The sequence below is a fragment of the Engraulis encrasicolus genome, chromosome 23 (assembly GCF_034702125.1).
Source record: "Engraulis encrasicolus isolate BLACKSEA-1 chromosome 23, IST_EnEncr_1.0, whole genome shotgun sequence".
In the NCBI taxonomy this organism is placed as follows: Eukaryota; Metazoa; Chordata; class Actinopteri; order Clupeiformes; family Engraulidae; genus Engraulis; species Engraulis encrasicolus.
The window spans coordinates 5660143-5675045 of NC_085879.1; positions in this window are offsets into that span (position 1 = coordinate 5660143).

Sequence of the window (14903 nt, forward strand, 5' to 3'; positions counted from 1 at the left end):
GCTTGTGAGAAAAAAAGAAAGTGTGTACTGTCTTTGTGGTCATCAGCAGGCCTGGACTGGTAATCAAGGCATTTCCCAGTGGGCCAACAGTCCTCAGGGACCAATGCTTTTGGGTTATTTGTATATTTTTTAGAGACACACTATTGAGATGGGGCCACACAAAAATGCCCTAGCCTTTTCTTGTTCCCAGTCCAGTCATGACCAACAGAACCCTCTGACGATGGAGGTTTTGAAAAGGGGGGTTGGGGGTATCAGTCCTACATTTTGCATGGAATAAGTCCTGGGAGTATTCTACCATTTCTCCCTTTGGGTTCTGGTGGTTTGGTTTGACAATTCCTTTAAACTGTGGGTTTGGAATCAGCCTCAGTGAAAACAGGAAACACGCCTTTTCAGACTTCTCTGCATTTGCAGCTCTTTAGAAGTCTCGCCTTTGCTTTGACTCAAGCGTGATCAGAGATGACAATGCTAAAAACAACAGCTGTTTACATATTCTCATTTCCCAAATATGCAGGAGTTTCCCCCGACGTGTTTTTTGCCTTTGTCTTAGACGTAATGTGTAGACTATTGCAGGTTGTACGTCTCTTGTGGGGCCTTGGCCTACGATAAATATGATATTGATTTTTATCAGAGGTCGAACACCCTGAGGATTGCACCCGTGACCTTAGAACACCGGCTAACCGCAGAGTTCACGTCAGCACATGCTACGCTTGAGTATGCCTTGGCACCGCTCTCTCCTGGACAAACTCTTGAACTCTGCGCTGTGTTTGGAAGCGATGTATTAGATCAGGCATGAGTGAATCTCCAATATCTACACCACATTATCTACGTTACCGTTTGCCTTAAGCTGTTGCTCCGTGATGGATGGTATCACTTTAACAATTAACTTCAGCACCTCATACTTCAATACTCAGCATCTTTTTAAATTTACTTTTTGGACCAGGAAGCGAAAAAAAACGCTGTAGCTTGTGTGGCTGTAGCTGCAGCGGGTCCGGGCGCGGGATATCATGCTAAGAGGCAGAGACTTTTAAGAGAAAATGAAACCTGAAAAGATGCTTACAGAGGGATTCCAACCAAAACAGAGAGCATTGCCAGAGCTCCAACCTCAACCAAGCAATCCATCATCCGGCCAGGAACGTTGTTATGAATGTGTTTTTGATGTCTGATTCCAAAGGTGCAAGGTGATTTTTTTTCCAAGAGCAGCCTGCGGAGTTGAAGCACGAGTGGAGAGAGGATATTAAACTAGGAGTTTGGGGGAGGGAGTGTGTTGGGGTTTGGGGGATAGACAGTAGGTCACTATAGAGTGTGTGCAAGGGAGTTATGGGTAATGGGGTAATAGTGACGGGGGGAATGGGGGTGTCCTCACTTGGCGATTAATTCTATGGACAACATACTCTCTGCCTAATCTTGTACCGTATGTGTGCCTGCGCTGAAGAAAATGGGGGTGTGGGGTGGGCAGAAGAGAGGGATTACTGGCGCGGTAAAGATGTGAAATTGTTGTCCTCTTCTCCTTCCCATCCAACTTCCCTTTCCAGGCCTCTGGGGGCACTCACTACAATTTGGCTTTGGAGAGGACAGCCCACTGGCTCGGAGGACGCTCCACAAGAAGTTTCCTCCATGGAAATATTATCTTATTTTATTCATTTTGCTTGGCTTTTTGCTTTGCTTTTTGCTACGGCCCTTGCAGCACACAGCAACATAGTCGAGTAATACAGCGGAAACGGAGACACATTAACAAGGACCGGGACGTGAACTCTTGGTGAGCAGCAGCATCATGCGCAGTCATGCACTCTGCCCCCCCTCCCCTCCCGATCTCTGGGCCATGGATGTCAGTGAACGACTTCACTTGGAAATATTCCAGAAAACAAAATGGCTTCCTACCTTCCATTCACCCCAAACCACCACCAGCCTTTTACTGCAACCCCCCCCCCCTCCAAAACAACAAAACAAAAGCATACCACACAACCTTCACAGGCCTAGTGATGAGTCATCTGTGTGTGTGTGTGTGTGTGTGTGTGTGTGTGTGTGTGTGTGTGTGTGTGTGTGTGTGTGTGTGTGTGTGTGTGTGTGTGTGTGTGTGTGTGTGTGTGTGTGTGTGTGTGTGTGGGATCAGGCTGTGATTGATTAGGTGATTGAGCGTCATGGTGGCCATGTGTGAGTGAGTGCAGCAATCACGGTCACAGCAGCACCAGCAGGGGCGGTGGTTTCCAGGGCCGCTGACAGCTTTCAGTGGGCCCAGGACAAAATCATAGGAAAAGGCCCCCCTCTCAATGCATACAATGTAATAGGGACCAAATTCTGGGGTCCCCTCTCTCCCTGGGCCCTGGACAACTGATACATCTCTCCTCTCCTCTGCCGACGTGCCTGGTGGCTTCAGCATGTCGGAGGTGGAGGAGGCGGCTGCAGCAGCAGCATGTGATAATGCAGCTCACGGCTCATTTAGCGTCGCTCGCAAACAATCCCCTGCCAGAGAGAAACGCACAGTCGGAAAACATTCCAAACTAACTTGGAACGCGAGCCACTGCACAGCTCGTGTGAAGAGTGATACAGATAGGCTCGCTGAAGGAGTAAAGAGCCTGGGGCTGGGTTGGGATGGGGGTGGGGGGGATAGTGTTGTTACTGATGGTGGAGGTGGTGTGTTGGAGGGGGGGTGCAGCTAAAAAGAGGGTGGGAAGCTGGCAACGGCACACAGGAAACATTCGACTGAAACTGATCAGAACCCGTTAACCCTCTCTCTCTCGCTCTCATAGACACTCTAAAAACCAACTCGTGCTCTCGATGAGATTTTGTTACCTTGGTGGATTTTGTGCTGTATAGCGTAGCTACGAGCATCCTGACAGTTTCAGGGGCCTGCCCAGCCCACGGCTCGAGGCTGCCGAGACGGTGACCTGGGGAGCAGGAAATGGAGCCCCATTTAGATTCTCGCTGCATGTTTGTCATGGCTACACACTGATTATCTGCGTCATCTGACAATGTTAGCTGCAAAGGGGAAAGGACGGGTAGTGGGACACAACCTTCCTAATGTTACTCCCACCATTAAAATCGCTGTGTGTACTCTGTACTCTACGTGTATGTATGTGGTAAGAGGCAACAATGAGGAAACTAAAGATTATGTCTGTTGTTGTAAAGTTTGATTACATAGCGGTGACTCAAGAGCAAAATTGCTTCTTTCTTTTGCTATAGTAACGACTTGCCAGAGCACATAGCTGACATCTTGTTTTTGTATCAAAGCTACAGTTATATTCTATATTCATGTTTCAGGGTGCAGACCACTCTCAAAGAAGTGTTATATAGCAAAACCACCAGTGAATAAAAATAACAAATTAGGTTATAAAAAATAATACAGCCACTTAAATCTGTAATCACCATTGAAGTCATGGCCAGTGTCTTGTTTAGACGTCATGTACTGTAAGAAAGGCAGGAAAGGCAGCCATGCAGAACGTTGCACTAATAGCAGCGTGTATGTACACACTTAGACCAATTCTGCCGTGCTGTGCTGCACTGTATTTGGCCCACCAACAGTGACTGGAGCTGAACCGGCAGAAAGCAGGCGGCCGAGGGTTGAACCGCCCATGCCGAGACCAGAGTTCACCTCGAAACACCCCCCCCCAACCCGCCACCCCCTCCGTTTACAGCCATCCGTCATAATCATCAGCCATGTCTGTGTCATGGTTGCCTGACCCGCTTTTGAGTAATCGAGGGTCCGTCCGCATGTGTACAGCAGGCCCTGCTTGGCTAATACGCTCTAGTCCACTCTACTCCGCTCCGCTCTGCTCCGTCAGAATTAGCTGACTTCCTTTCATGTCAGCTCACACTCTTCCTCCCCTCGTTTGGCTATCTGTGGCCGGCTTTGAAGATGCGACATCACTGATAAAAGTGTGGCAACAGCTCGCTTCGTTTGTGTAGCTTTGGATTTGGTAATGGTTTTGACAATGGGGAAATATGGACGAAATTCATCTTAGCATTGGGTGGTTTTTCGCATGATAAACGCGCATGAGAAAGTACACTACAAAGAGCTTGTGTTTGCCGTTGCTCTGCACAGTATATTTCGACAATAAAAGGAAAACTTCCAAGAAAGAGGAAGAGGTTCCAAGCTCACTTTTTTAAAGCACATATATATATACATACGCCATGTGAGGTCCAGAAGCTTTGTTTAATAACTTTTACCAATGTAGACCGATTGGCCCATACTCACTTCATGAGTGTGACACTGAGCAGCCCTCCAACGCTACGCCGGGCTCGTCACGTACCACACGACTGCGGTGGGTGTCCTCCCTTCAAACGACTATCAGAAATCCCTGACTCAGATGTTTTTATCCTACTCACAGACATCCTCTTTCCCACACAGCAGACACGACCCTCAGCCCTTTAAAAGGCATAATAGTGACACTGTATGGATAAGGTGACTGAGTAATGAGAACTGTGTCTATTGAAGTTGTGGCATGGTGGCACGTACAACGCATATAACATTGTTCTTTATGGTCGATCTCATGACGGGAAAATTAGAAAGCGGAGGCACCTCTGGCAAGTGGACACGATGTTGATTACTACTTCTCAGAGAAGGGTGGTCTTTTGTCTCTGATAGGACTCTAAAATGAACAGTGTGTTGGTGAGCGGTACAGATAACTTTTGCAGATGTCTTGGACGGGCGTTTGGTGCCATCACAACTTAAAAGAGAAAGCAACAATCCATCTACGTCTAGACATGGGACGGCGGCCGAACAACTGGGCTGGTTAATATCAACAAAATGTACAGGGCTTCTTACTGTATGCTTTCTTTTTTGAAGAGGTAATATAGCCTCGAAGCCCAATTTGCCTAAAATGTGCAAAGTCTGTGGAAATCTGCAGTAGTTGAGTGGTGCTTGCTGTCTCCGCTGTCCAATGACCGTTCTGCTCATGCCATGAAAATGGGATCCAGGCCCATAAATTGGCTCTTCTTACAATTAACTGTTCCACCGTTGAGCACACAGTTTATGTGTCATTCAGTGTGTGTGTGTGTGTGTGTGTGTGTGTGTGTGTGTGTGTGTGTGTGTGTGTGTGTGCCTCAATGAGTGTGTGTGCGTGCACGTGTGCGTGCGTGTGTGGTTGAATGAGTCAGATTAGGTCACTCTTCAAGAAAAACAAAATGGCAGCAAACAATTTGAGATCTCCACCGCATTAACAAATTAACACATGGCATTAAACAGCCCACTGAGTGAACTAACAAGTAGCAGGCGGAGAGTCAGAGGCTCTCCATTTCTTTTGCACGGTTGGATCCGTGTGGCCCCTGCGACGTGGCCCCTCGTCACCCCACGGGGCCAAAGGGCCCTTGGAAATGGCAAATGTGAAACCATATATCACACTCAAGCACAAGGGTGGCGTTAACCTTGGACAACTTTGCAGGAGGGTGGGGGGTCACTCTGGCAGGTTCAAAGACCATATGACTTGAGTTATTTGTTTTTGGTGGAGAAGGCCATTTCAAAACTACGGAGCGCTCTGCCTTGTTTCTCAATCAAGTCCATTCCCCAAATCCCCCATTGTCTACCCCGCACTCACTAACCCACCCCCAGGAGAGTTCAAAGGTGACATTACCATGGAAACCAGCAAAACAGATATTTTTATGGGCACATAGAATTAGTCCAGCAGTAGTGTAGTGTGATCCAAGCTATTGTTTGAAATGGCGTATGGGTGTCTCAAATAATATTTTTTCTTGAGCGCTAACTGCCCATCTGAACTGTCTTGAATGAAAGAGTCTGTTAGTCATCAGTTCACAATCTCGGGCTCTTTGCTGGACGCTGCTGGTGCAATAGTGGCCTGCCTTTTCTCTTGTTACCATAAACATATTAAATATGATCTCTGCCTTTCTCTCTTTTTGGCCTGCCATATTATGAATAGATAGCGACCATACAACCTTCCTGAAAGACGACACTCATGAGCAACATTTTCTCCCTCACAAATCTGCTTGAGGCAATCAGCGTGTTCGTATTTTGGCGTGCGTTTCCTAGACAAACAGATGCTATTACGCTTTAGCCGAGGAGCTCTTTCAAGTGGCTTCTTCTGTAAGCAGAGTCCCAACCGCGCATACGTACAGATTCGCTGAAAGTGATACAAAGAAACCAAACGTACTTCCAAAAGTGCGTTTCCAGCTCATATCTTTTATTTCTGTCGTGCCATGTTTCACGTTACAAAGGTTAAAAGGAGAGAGGTAAAAATGTGGTGGTGAATAGTGAAAGTCAATAAAGAGTAGTCAAGACCTTGCACTCTTGAAATTTGTGAAGATTGCCCATGACCCCCTAAACTGAGGTTAATCTAATTGGGGGTCCGGCGTGATTCTAAGAAATGACGAATGTGAATGTGAATGTGTACTTAGGCCTCTGTGTGTGCGTGTGTGTGTGCTTGTGCGTGTGTGCGTTGCGTGCATGTGTGTGTGTGTGTGTGTGTGTGTGTGTGTGTGTGTGCGAATCACAAAATTCAATTTCAGCAAAGCCGTTCAAGATCTTCCCGCCTGCCTGTGCCATAATGATTGAGAGAGACAAACAGGACACTATTGTCACCCAACGTTCGGATGGAACGCACCGATACGGTGGTGTGCATTTCACCACGGTGATCTCATACACACTGTTCTGATTAAGCAGCCTGCTTGCTTTAGTTATGATGCAGTAGAATCTCATATACCCCCCCCTGATTGGTTAAGCGAAGGCCTGAAACATCTCTGTCATTAAGACCTATTTCTGTAGTCGGCCAATCAGTGCGTGTGGCTAGACACTAGGATTACGCAGCAAAATGACACCTCTTTTGGTGTGCGTGTGCGTGTGCGTGTGCGTGTGCGTTCGCGTGTGCGTTCGCGTGTGCGTTCGCGTGTGCGTTCGCGTGTGCGTTCGCGTGTTCTAGGTGTCTGCTACACTATGCTTATTTAGTCCTCATCCACCACCCACACCTCCCACCCTCAACCCAACCGGGCGCTCTCTGTATTTTAGCTTTACTTGTTGTTCTTTGGGAGCCGTTCTGTCTTAAAAGGTTAAATGGTTTTGTCTGTTTCGTTTCTCGCCAGCAACCCCCTCCCCAAACCCCCCGCCCTGCATCCCCCCACCCCACACCCCCACCCCACCCCACCCCACCCCCCACACCCCCACCCTCATCTCCACACCCCCACCCTCATCTCAGCTTCTGGAAGACATCCTCATCTGAAGCCATTTTGAATATACAAACGTGCCAAAGCACTGATACAAAGACGGGGCGCCAAAGTGGGGAGGAGGACCACACACTCAGTCAACCTGTCTCAGCCTCCACTATAGCCTGCTATAGCGTTCAGGACTAAGAGCTACTTGTATTATTTATACTGTCATCTATGGTGAGTCTACGGGCAACGTTTTTCCATTATCATTTTTGAAAATCACAAACGAAAGAAGCAATTTTGGAAAAAGAAAGGGCCAGTGAGATATACAGTAACTGACACAATTTGCCCCGAGCAATTTTAGATGATTAAAGCTTGGTTCTGTCCTCTGTCTGCGATTGTTATTTCAGTCGAATTTCAGTGTGATGGATCTCGCAGGTCTTGGAACTTCTGTTTTGACTGAAGTCATTAATAGTGGTGTCTGTGATCAATCTGAGGTGACAGGAATTTTGAAATTCGTGTCGGGAAAAAAATCAAAGGGCAGCTGTCACATTCCACCACAGATGAGGTAGTCTGTCCTCTTGTGATTATTTATTTTATTTTAAACATGCCAATAACGGGACTTGGCCCTTCGGTTTCGAGTGCAGTCACTACTTGTGATGTTGATCAAGCTAAAGTGAGAGGAATATACAATCAAAGGATGGTGTTATAATTCAAAGCGTATGGCGGCTGTACACAAGAATTTCCTGGGCATTCCCAATTAAAAAATGTTTGAATTTTGTGGTCGTTTGCTCTTTACATGTCTTTCAAGACTTTTATTTTCATCCTCCCCATCACACCACAAGAACATACAATGTTGGTGAGCATGTAGCACCAATAAAACCATAAAAACGTGTTTCCATTCCCATTTAAGAAAAAAAGGACTTTGTGCTCGTGTAAGGAAAACCACATCGTACAAGACACATAAAAAGTGTTTGAGTGAGTTTTCCGAAATCCATGTTTCTCCTAGTTCACAATTTCACAAAAATTAATCATTTAAACAAAGTTGATGGAAACGTTGGCCTCTAGTTTATGTCAGCTCTCTCTCTCGCTGCAGCGAACCAAAGGCCCGGTGAGGCCCGTCTCGTCTATTGGCTGTGTATTATTGCAGGAAGCCATTCACAAATGAGGGGATCACTGCAGCCTCCACTGCAGACCACAGGGTCCGGTCAATCCAAATAAATATGAAGCGGTGATTCTGATGGAAAGAAAGGAAGAGAGGAAGGAGGGGGAGGAGGGGGGAATAATGCCCTTGCTACTAATTTCCCCAGCCAGAAAAAAGAGGGGGCAATCATTTCAGTCTGGGAGTCCTCATTCCCAGGGGGCAGGTAAAAATAGGCTGGTTAGCTTTGGACGTCACAAAACGAGTAAGCAAGGAGAGAGGGGCGTATTAGCTTCTCATTAATTGACCGCAGAAAAAGGCGAAATTGTCCCATTTCCACTAAATGGGCGGCAGTACCATTTTCACATTTGCTTTAAAGAGTTCGGCCTCATTTGTTATAGGTTGTTTGGACAGCGAAGGGGTATATTTTGCAGTCTAGGAGCCCATGCACGTGAAATGAGACAGAACACTGTTTTTTCCTGTGCTACATGCGGTTATTAATCAGAGGCCTAAGTAGTGTCCATGTTTCTTGCATTGCCGTTTAGACTACAACCTACAAGCTATGGCCTTTGGTGGTTCCTGTTAAAAAATCATCAGCAATAAAGGAGAGCAGGGCCGCTGACAGCTTTGGCCAGGCCCAGGACGGAGTCATCTGAGAGGGCCCCCTCTAACCCAATGTAATGAGAACCCAATCCTGCCCACCCCCTCTACCAGGGCCCAGGACAACCAACCCTCTTGTCCCTTCCCTGTCGTCTTCACTGAAACAGAGCGATCGCATAAGGAAATCCCCAAATGTCAGATGCCGGGCCTCCTCCTCCACCTGTAACAGCGGAGTGAGGGGCAACATCTGCCTCTAGCCATGGGATGCCTTTATACTCGTGTTTACATCTCCTTTGCACGCGCAGCATGAAGCCCTTTGGTCGGGAGGTAGAGGTGGAGGCCGACCACCGCACCGCTGTTTTTCCATGGAAACAGATTTCCAGCGATAGCTAAGCCCAAAGTGGATGGGTGGGTCAGCCGTATCAGAGTGAGACGTAGAGGCCCATATACACCCCCCCACCAGACCCCACCCCACCCCATCCACACACCCCCCCCCACCCCACCCCATCCACACACCACCCCACACCCCCCCCATCCACACCGCACCCCCTTCCCCACCATCATTAAACTCCCCGCTGCACGCTGGCTGGTGAGACGAGACTGATTGTTTGGATACAGACCGGGTCATCTCGCACTCTTTTTGTTCTCCATGGTGATACATTTACATTCATCAAAGATAGTGATAAACTCAACGCAGGGCTCGCACTCATAAGGTCGTGGATGCATGTTTGTGTGTGTGTGTGTGTGTGTGCGTGCGTGCGTGCGTGCGTACAGGAACCTCCCGCTCTGCCTTGTAATAATTGCTTCCATATTCTTGGCTGTCCCACATCATATTGAGCTGTACTGTTTATTGCTTTAAAAGTGAGACAAAATGTTTCCTGGTTTAAAAAACGACCAAAAAAGATGGCGTCTGTTAGATTTTTTTTATGCTCGCGAGTGGTTAAGACCTATTAGTGCTTGCACCAGGTTTACACGGGGAGAACAAAGGTTGTGTGGGGACACTAAGCAATCATTACCGTAGTATGTTGTTCTTTCCATTCCACCAGCGTGACGGTTGCCAGCAAGCACATCAGGCGGTTGTGTATGTCTACACGTCACCGGTGTGCCTGAGTCGGCCGTGCAAACATGCTCGTTAGGAGGCCGGACTGCCAAAAGTGCGTCTAGGCTGCCCGACCAGCCTGGAGAGTACCGTACCAAAGGCTTTTGGGGTTTTTGTTGCCGCCATCATCGAGCAAATACAATTTGCATAAAAGGAAACAGGGAAAGAGGGAAAAGCCCTATCTAGTAATCAATTTTATAGCCTCCTGTGTGGCGTTGAGCTCTCCCTTCCACTAAAAATCGGAATAACGTTTTGCATTGGCCTGCTCTACAGCAGTGTTGCTCTGATATTCTTGCTTGGTAGCCCCCACCCCACTCCCCGATTCCCTGTTTTCCATTTTATACATCCTAGCATCACTTAAAATTCATCTGCGTGGTGCACCATTCCAAGAGTTATAAAACGGTGAAACTTTCCCCATGGTTTCACACATTTTCTCCGATGGAAAAGCTGAAACGGGGGTGGGGGGGGAAGGCCCACCCGGGACTGGGCCACGGGGCTCACTTTACCTGCTGCTGGCTGGGACCGGGCGGGCGGCTAGCCTCTCTCTTCCCCCCCTAGCAACATGGAGCAGAACGCACTCAGTCGGAGCCATCAGGCCGGCAGCCACGGAGCAGAGAAAGCAGCGCCACGGCACGCGGCGGGTGTTATTTTCAGATACAGAAATGTTTTCCTCGTTAAATCGCAGCGGCAGTTCATTGTTTCCGGACGTTCCAAGAGGCATTTTGTCGATAACGTCACCATCAGAAGAGCACACGAGAAGCACGCAAAAAAAGTTTTTTTTTATTCTTCCATGGTTGTAGCTAGCCAAACCTTGAGCAGATAACGCCAAGTGGTGTGTCATAGTCTTTTAGGGTTTTTTATGGACGATGAGTGAATTGAGCCATCTTTCTTGTCAGACCTCCGCTTTGACTGGAGGGCTGACAGGCGAGACATAGGCGTTCCATGTGAATTAGAGCTCTTCTGGCACCCAGCGTCACACGCTGTGACAGGAAACATTGCAGTTTAGGATGGCCTGGCATGCATGTGACACAAAAATGAGACCGAAAGAAGGAAATTTGAGAAATAAACTGTGTGGAGGTCTCAACCTTATATGAGACCACAGTCGTCCCCACACACCAACACACATTGACAACCACCACCAACCCCCCCCACACACACACACACACACACACACACACATACACACACACACACAGCAGTGGTAGGAAACACTGCAGTTTAGGATGGCCTGGCTTGCATGCAATAGCAAAAATGAGACAGAATAAAGGAACATTGTGGAAGAAACTGAGGAGATCTCAACCTTCTATGAGAGCACGGGCGGCCCCCCCCCACACACACGAACACACATTCAGCCACATGCATACACATGCCACAAAGATGAGACAGAAAGAAAGAAAGGACAAGAAAGAAAGAAAGAAACTGTAAGCAGGGTCACAACCTCAGATGAGAACACAGTCCAGTCGTCCCCACACACGCCGGCAACTTCATCCGTTCCAGCTCATTTCAATGTGTGCAGCGTCAAAGTCGGCCTAGGAAAAAGGTCACGACCTAATATGGGAGCACAGCCCCACACACACAGACACAGACAACCACATGGACAATGCGTCCCCTGGTCACACACTCATCCATCCATTCCACACAACTTCATCCATTCCGGTTCATTACGACCAATAGTCATTGATTCCAAAGAGTTTGTGTGTAACATCAAAGTCGGCTTGCTTCGGAAAAGTGTCACGACCTAATATGGGAAGGACCACCTCCGCACTCCAGCACACACACACACACACACACACACACACACACACACACACACACACACACATACACACACACACACACACACACACACACACACACACACACACACACACACACACACACACACACACACACACACACACACACACACACACACACTCTGGCCCCTTGCTTGGCAATTTCATCCATCCCAATCCACTATGACGTGTGTAACATCAAACTGGACCTAGGAAGAAGGCCACAACCTACGTATATGGAACCAGTGTTGCCAGATGTGTCTCATTAAATCCCGTCCAAACGGTGCTCAAAAAACGCCTAGAGGCGCTAAATTCCGCCCAATTTCAACAAATTGTATAGATTTCTACGGGCTTAAAATGGCAGAAAAACCCGCCAAATGGCTGATATTTACCTTTTTTGCCCGCAGACGGCTTTCCCAAGCAGTCAAATTGGCCGGGTAACCGCCCAATCGGGCAACACTGTATAGGACCACATCCCATAGGCCAACATATGTATACATACAACATCCGCAACCCAACCACACACACGCAGGCACACACGCCCACATGCACTGCATTCATTTCTGTCCATTCCGACGTGTGTAACATCAAAGTGGGGCCTATAGGTCCTTTAGCAGCACAGACTCATGTGTTAGCATCTGGCTCTCAGTCAAACCAGCAGTGATTAGTTCCGTCATCCAGGATTTTTTTGTATTCTGGAGCACGAGTGTTGTTTTATTATTAAAACACTTGTTTCTTAGGTAACTGCGCAACACATGTAACCCGCACCCCTGTAATGGCAGATGTATAGGGACGTAGTCAGGCATGACTTGGACGTGGAAGAGACCGCTCCGTTAGGAGTTATGTCACGGTGACACTCTCTCGTGAGCTGGAACGAGTTAGAGCTGATTGTGAGCCGTGAGTGAGAGAGAGAAAGAGAGAGAGAGAAAGAGTGAGAGAGCGAAAGAGGCAAACCGAACGGAACGGGCGAAGAAGGTGTCATCGAAAACGTTTGGATTTACACATGGTTACTGGAGAGCATTAACACCCAATATTTGCACGCAAGCTTCTCTAACGAGGCACGCATAATGTGCTCAAGAGGTGAGGCAATAATGATGTTAACAGTGCAAGGAAACGAAAGAAAAGAAAGAAAGAAAAAACGGCAGGGCCAAGTTTTGCGGTGCCACCTTTTGAATGAATGAAAGGACTGGATCATTTCCAGTTAGCCCCTTACAGTAAAAGCCCTCTTTAAAGGAGACTTCCTGTCAATAATCCCTCTGTTTCCTTCACGAACCTGCAAAGGGGGCTCAAGAGGGGATTGAGACAAAATGGAGGATTGGAGGATACACTTTTTCCATTATGTTATGTCGAGGGGGGGTCACTCGCTCACTCACACGGGCCCTTTCATCTGCTGCGGCCCACAGAGAACACTGACATGAGAAAAGAGGAGAGATGAAGAGAGGGAGAATAAGCACACACATAGAGAGAGAGAGAGAAAGAGAGAGAGAAGCGGAGAGAGAGAGAGAAAAGATATGAGAGAGAGGGAGAGGGAAAGAGAGAGCCCCACAGAGAAAAGACATGAGAGAGAGAGAGAGAGGAGAGAGAGAGAGAGAGAGAGAGAGAGAGAGAGAGAGAAGCCCACAGAGAAAACTGACATGAGAAGAAGGAAGAGACAGACAGACAGAGAGAGAGAGAGAGAGGGGGGGGGGTGAGAGACAGAGAGATGAGGAGAGGAGGACAGGCTTGTGCATTTTTTGTGGCGTGCATCATCATCTAATGGGACACACAGCATATCGCGCCCTGTCAGTAGCTGCGAAGAGATGTGTGGATGGCGCGGAGGGAGCGAGGGATAGAGAGAGAGGGATAGAGAGGGAGGGATGGAAGGATACGGTGGGGGAGGGGGTGGATAGAGGGATGGAGAGACATGGAGGGAGGGAGGGAGGAAGGGATGAAGACTCCGTGCCGGGGTCACCGCAAGTCTGCGAGGTGAATGAGGAAACAGCCCGCGGCAGAGCCAGCGATGAGGAAATGCTTCCACCACTGAGGAGAGGGATGGGGTTGCCAGATGAGACTGAGGATTTCCAGCCCAAAAAATGCTCAAAATCCACCTGGAACCGCTGGCACTGCATCCGCCTAATTTGAACTAAATTCTATTGATTTCTATGGGCACAAATTCATGCCCTGCCCTTTTCACCCGTTTTTACTACCGTTTTAGATCATCCTAAGCAGCCCAATTGGGTGGGAAACCGCCCAGTCTGGCAACACTGGAGAGGGAGAGGAGAGATGAAGGGAAGAGGGGGCAAACATCTGTATCTTTAAGAAGTCCCCCCTTTTTAATGTGGGGAGACTGTGTGTACGTGCGTGACCGTGTGGTTTGTGCGTGCGTGTGTGTGCATGTGAGTTTGTCCATGTGTGCATGTATGTGTGCATGTATGAGTTCGTAATGCAGTATGTCTGTTTGCGTGCATTTGTGTGTGTGTACGTGCTGTCCCTGCCGTATATGATTTCCTTTTCATTCATATGTACATATGGCAGCTTGAGTGTGTGCGTGTGTGTGTGTGCGTGTGTGCGTGTGATATACTGTAGTGTGTGTCAGTGTGTAGTTTAGTGTGGTATGGTATGGTGTGGTGTGGTGTAGTGTGCAGACACCAGATTGCAGCATCTCGGCGTTCCAGCGTAGCCAGATGGCGTGAGTTAGGGGCTGTGGAGCTCTGCTGTGGACAGCTCGGCTATCCTCTGCTCCGCTCTGCTCCTCTCCTCTCCTCTCCTCTCTCCTCTGCTCCTCTCCTCTCCTCTGCTCTGCTCCTCACTGCTCTTCTCTGCTCAGTGCAGATGGTTCCCCTCTCGTGTCCCTGCTCTGCTACGCTTGTGTCTGCGTGGCAGCAGTGTATCCTCTTCTCCCTGTCTACACACACACACACACACACACACACACACACACACACACACACACACACACACACACACACACACTAGAGACACACTTGCGCACATGCACTTCCAGGCATGCACAGTCGCACACACGCACATCCTCTCACACAGACACACACAATGACTTTCGCAAACACACACATGTGCAACGACTCAGACACACTCACGCACACACACACACACACACACACACACACACACCCTTGCCCACAGTGGGCATAGTTTTCACATGGTTTCCATAGTCACCATGCTGCTGCCACGCACCGTACTGCAACCCCCCTCCGCTTTT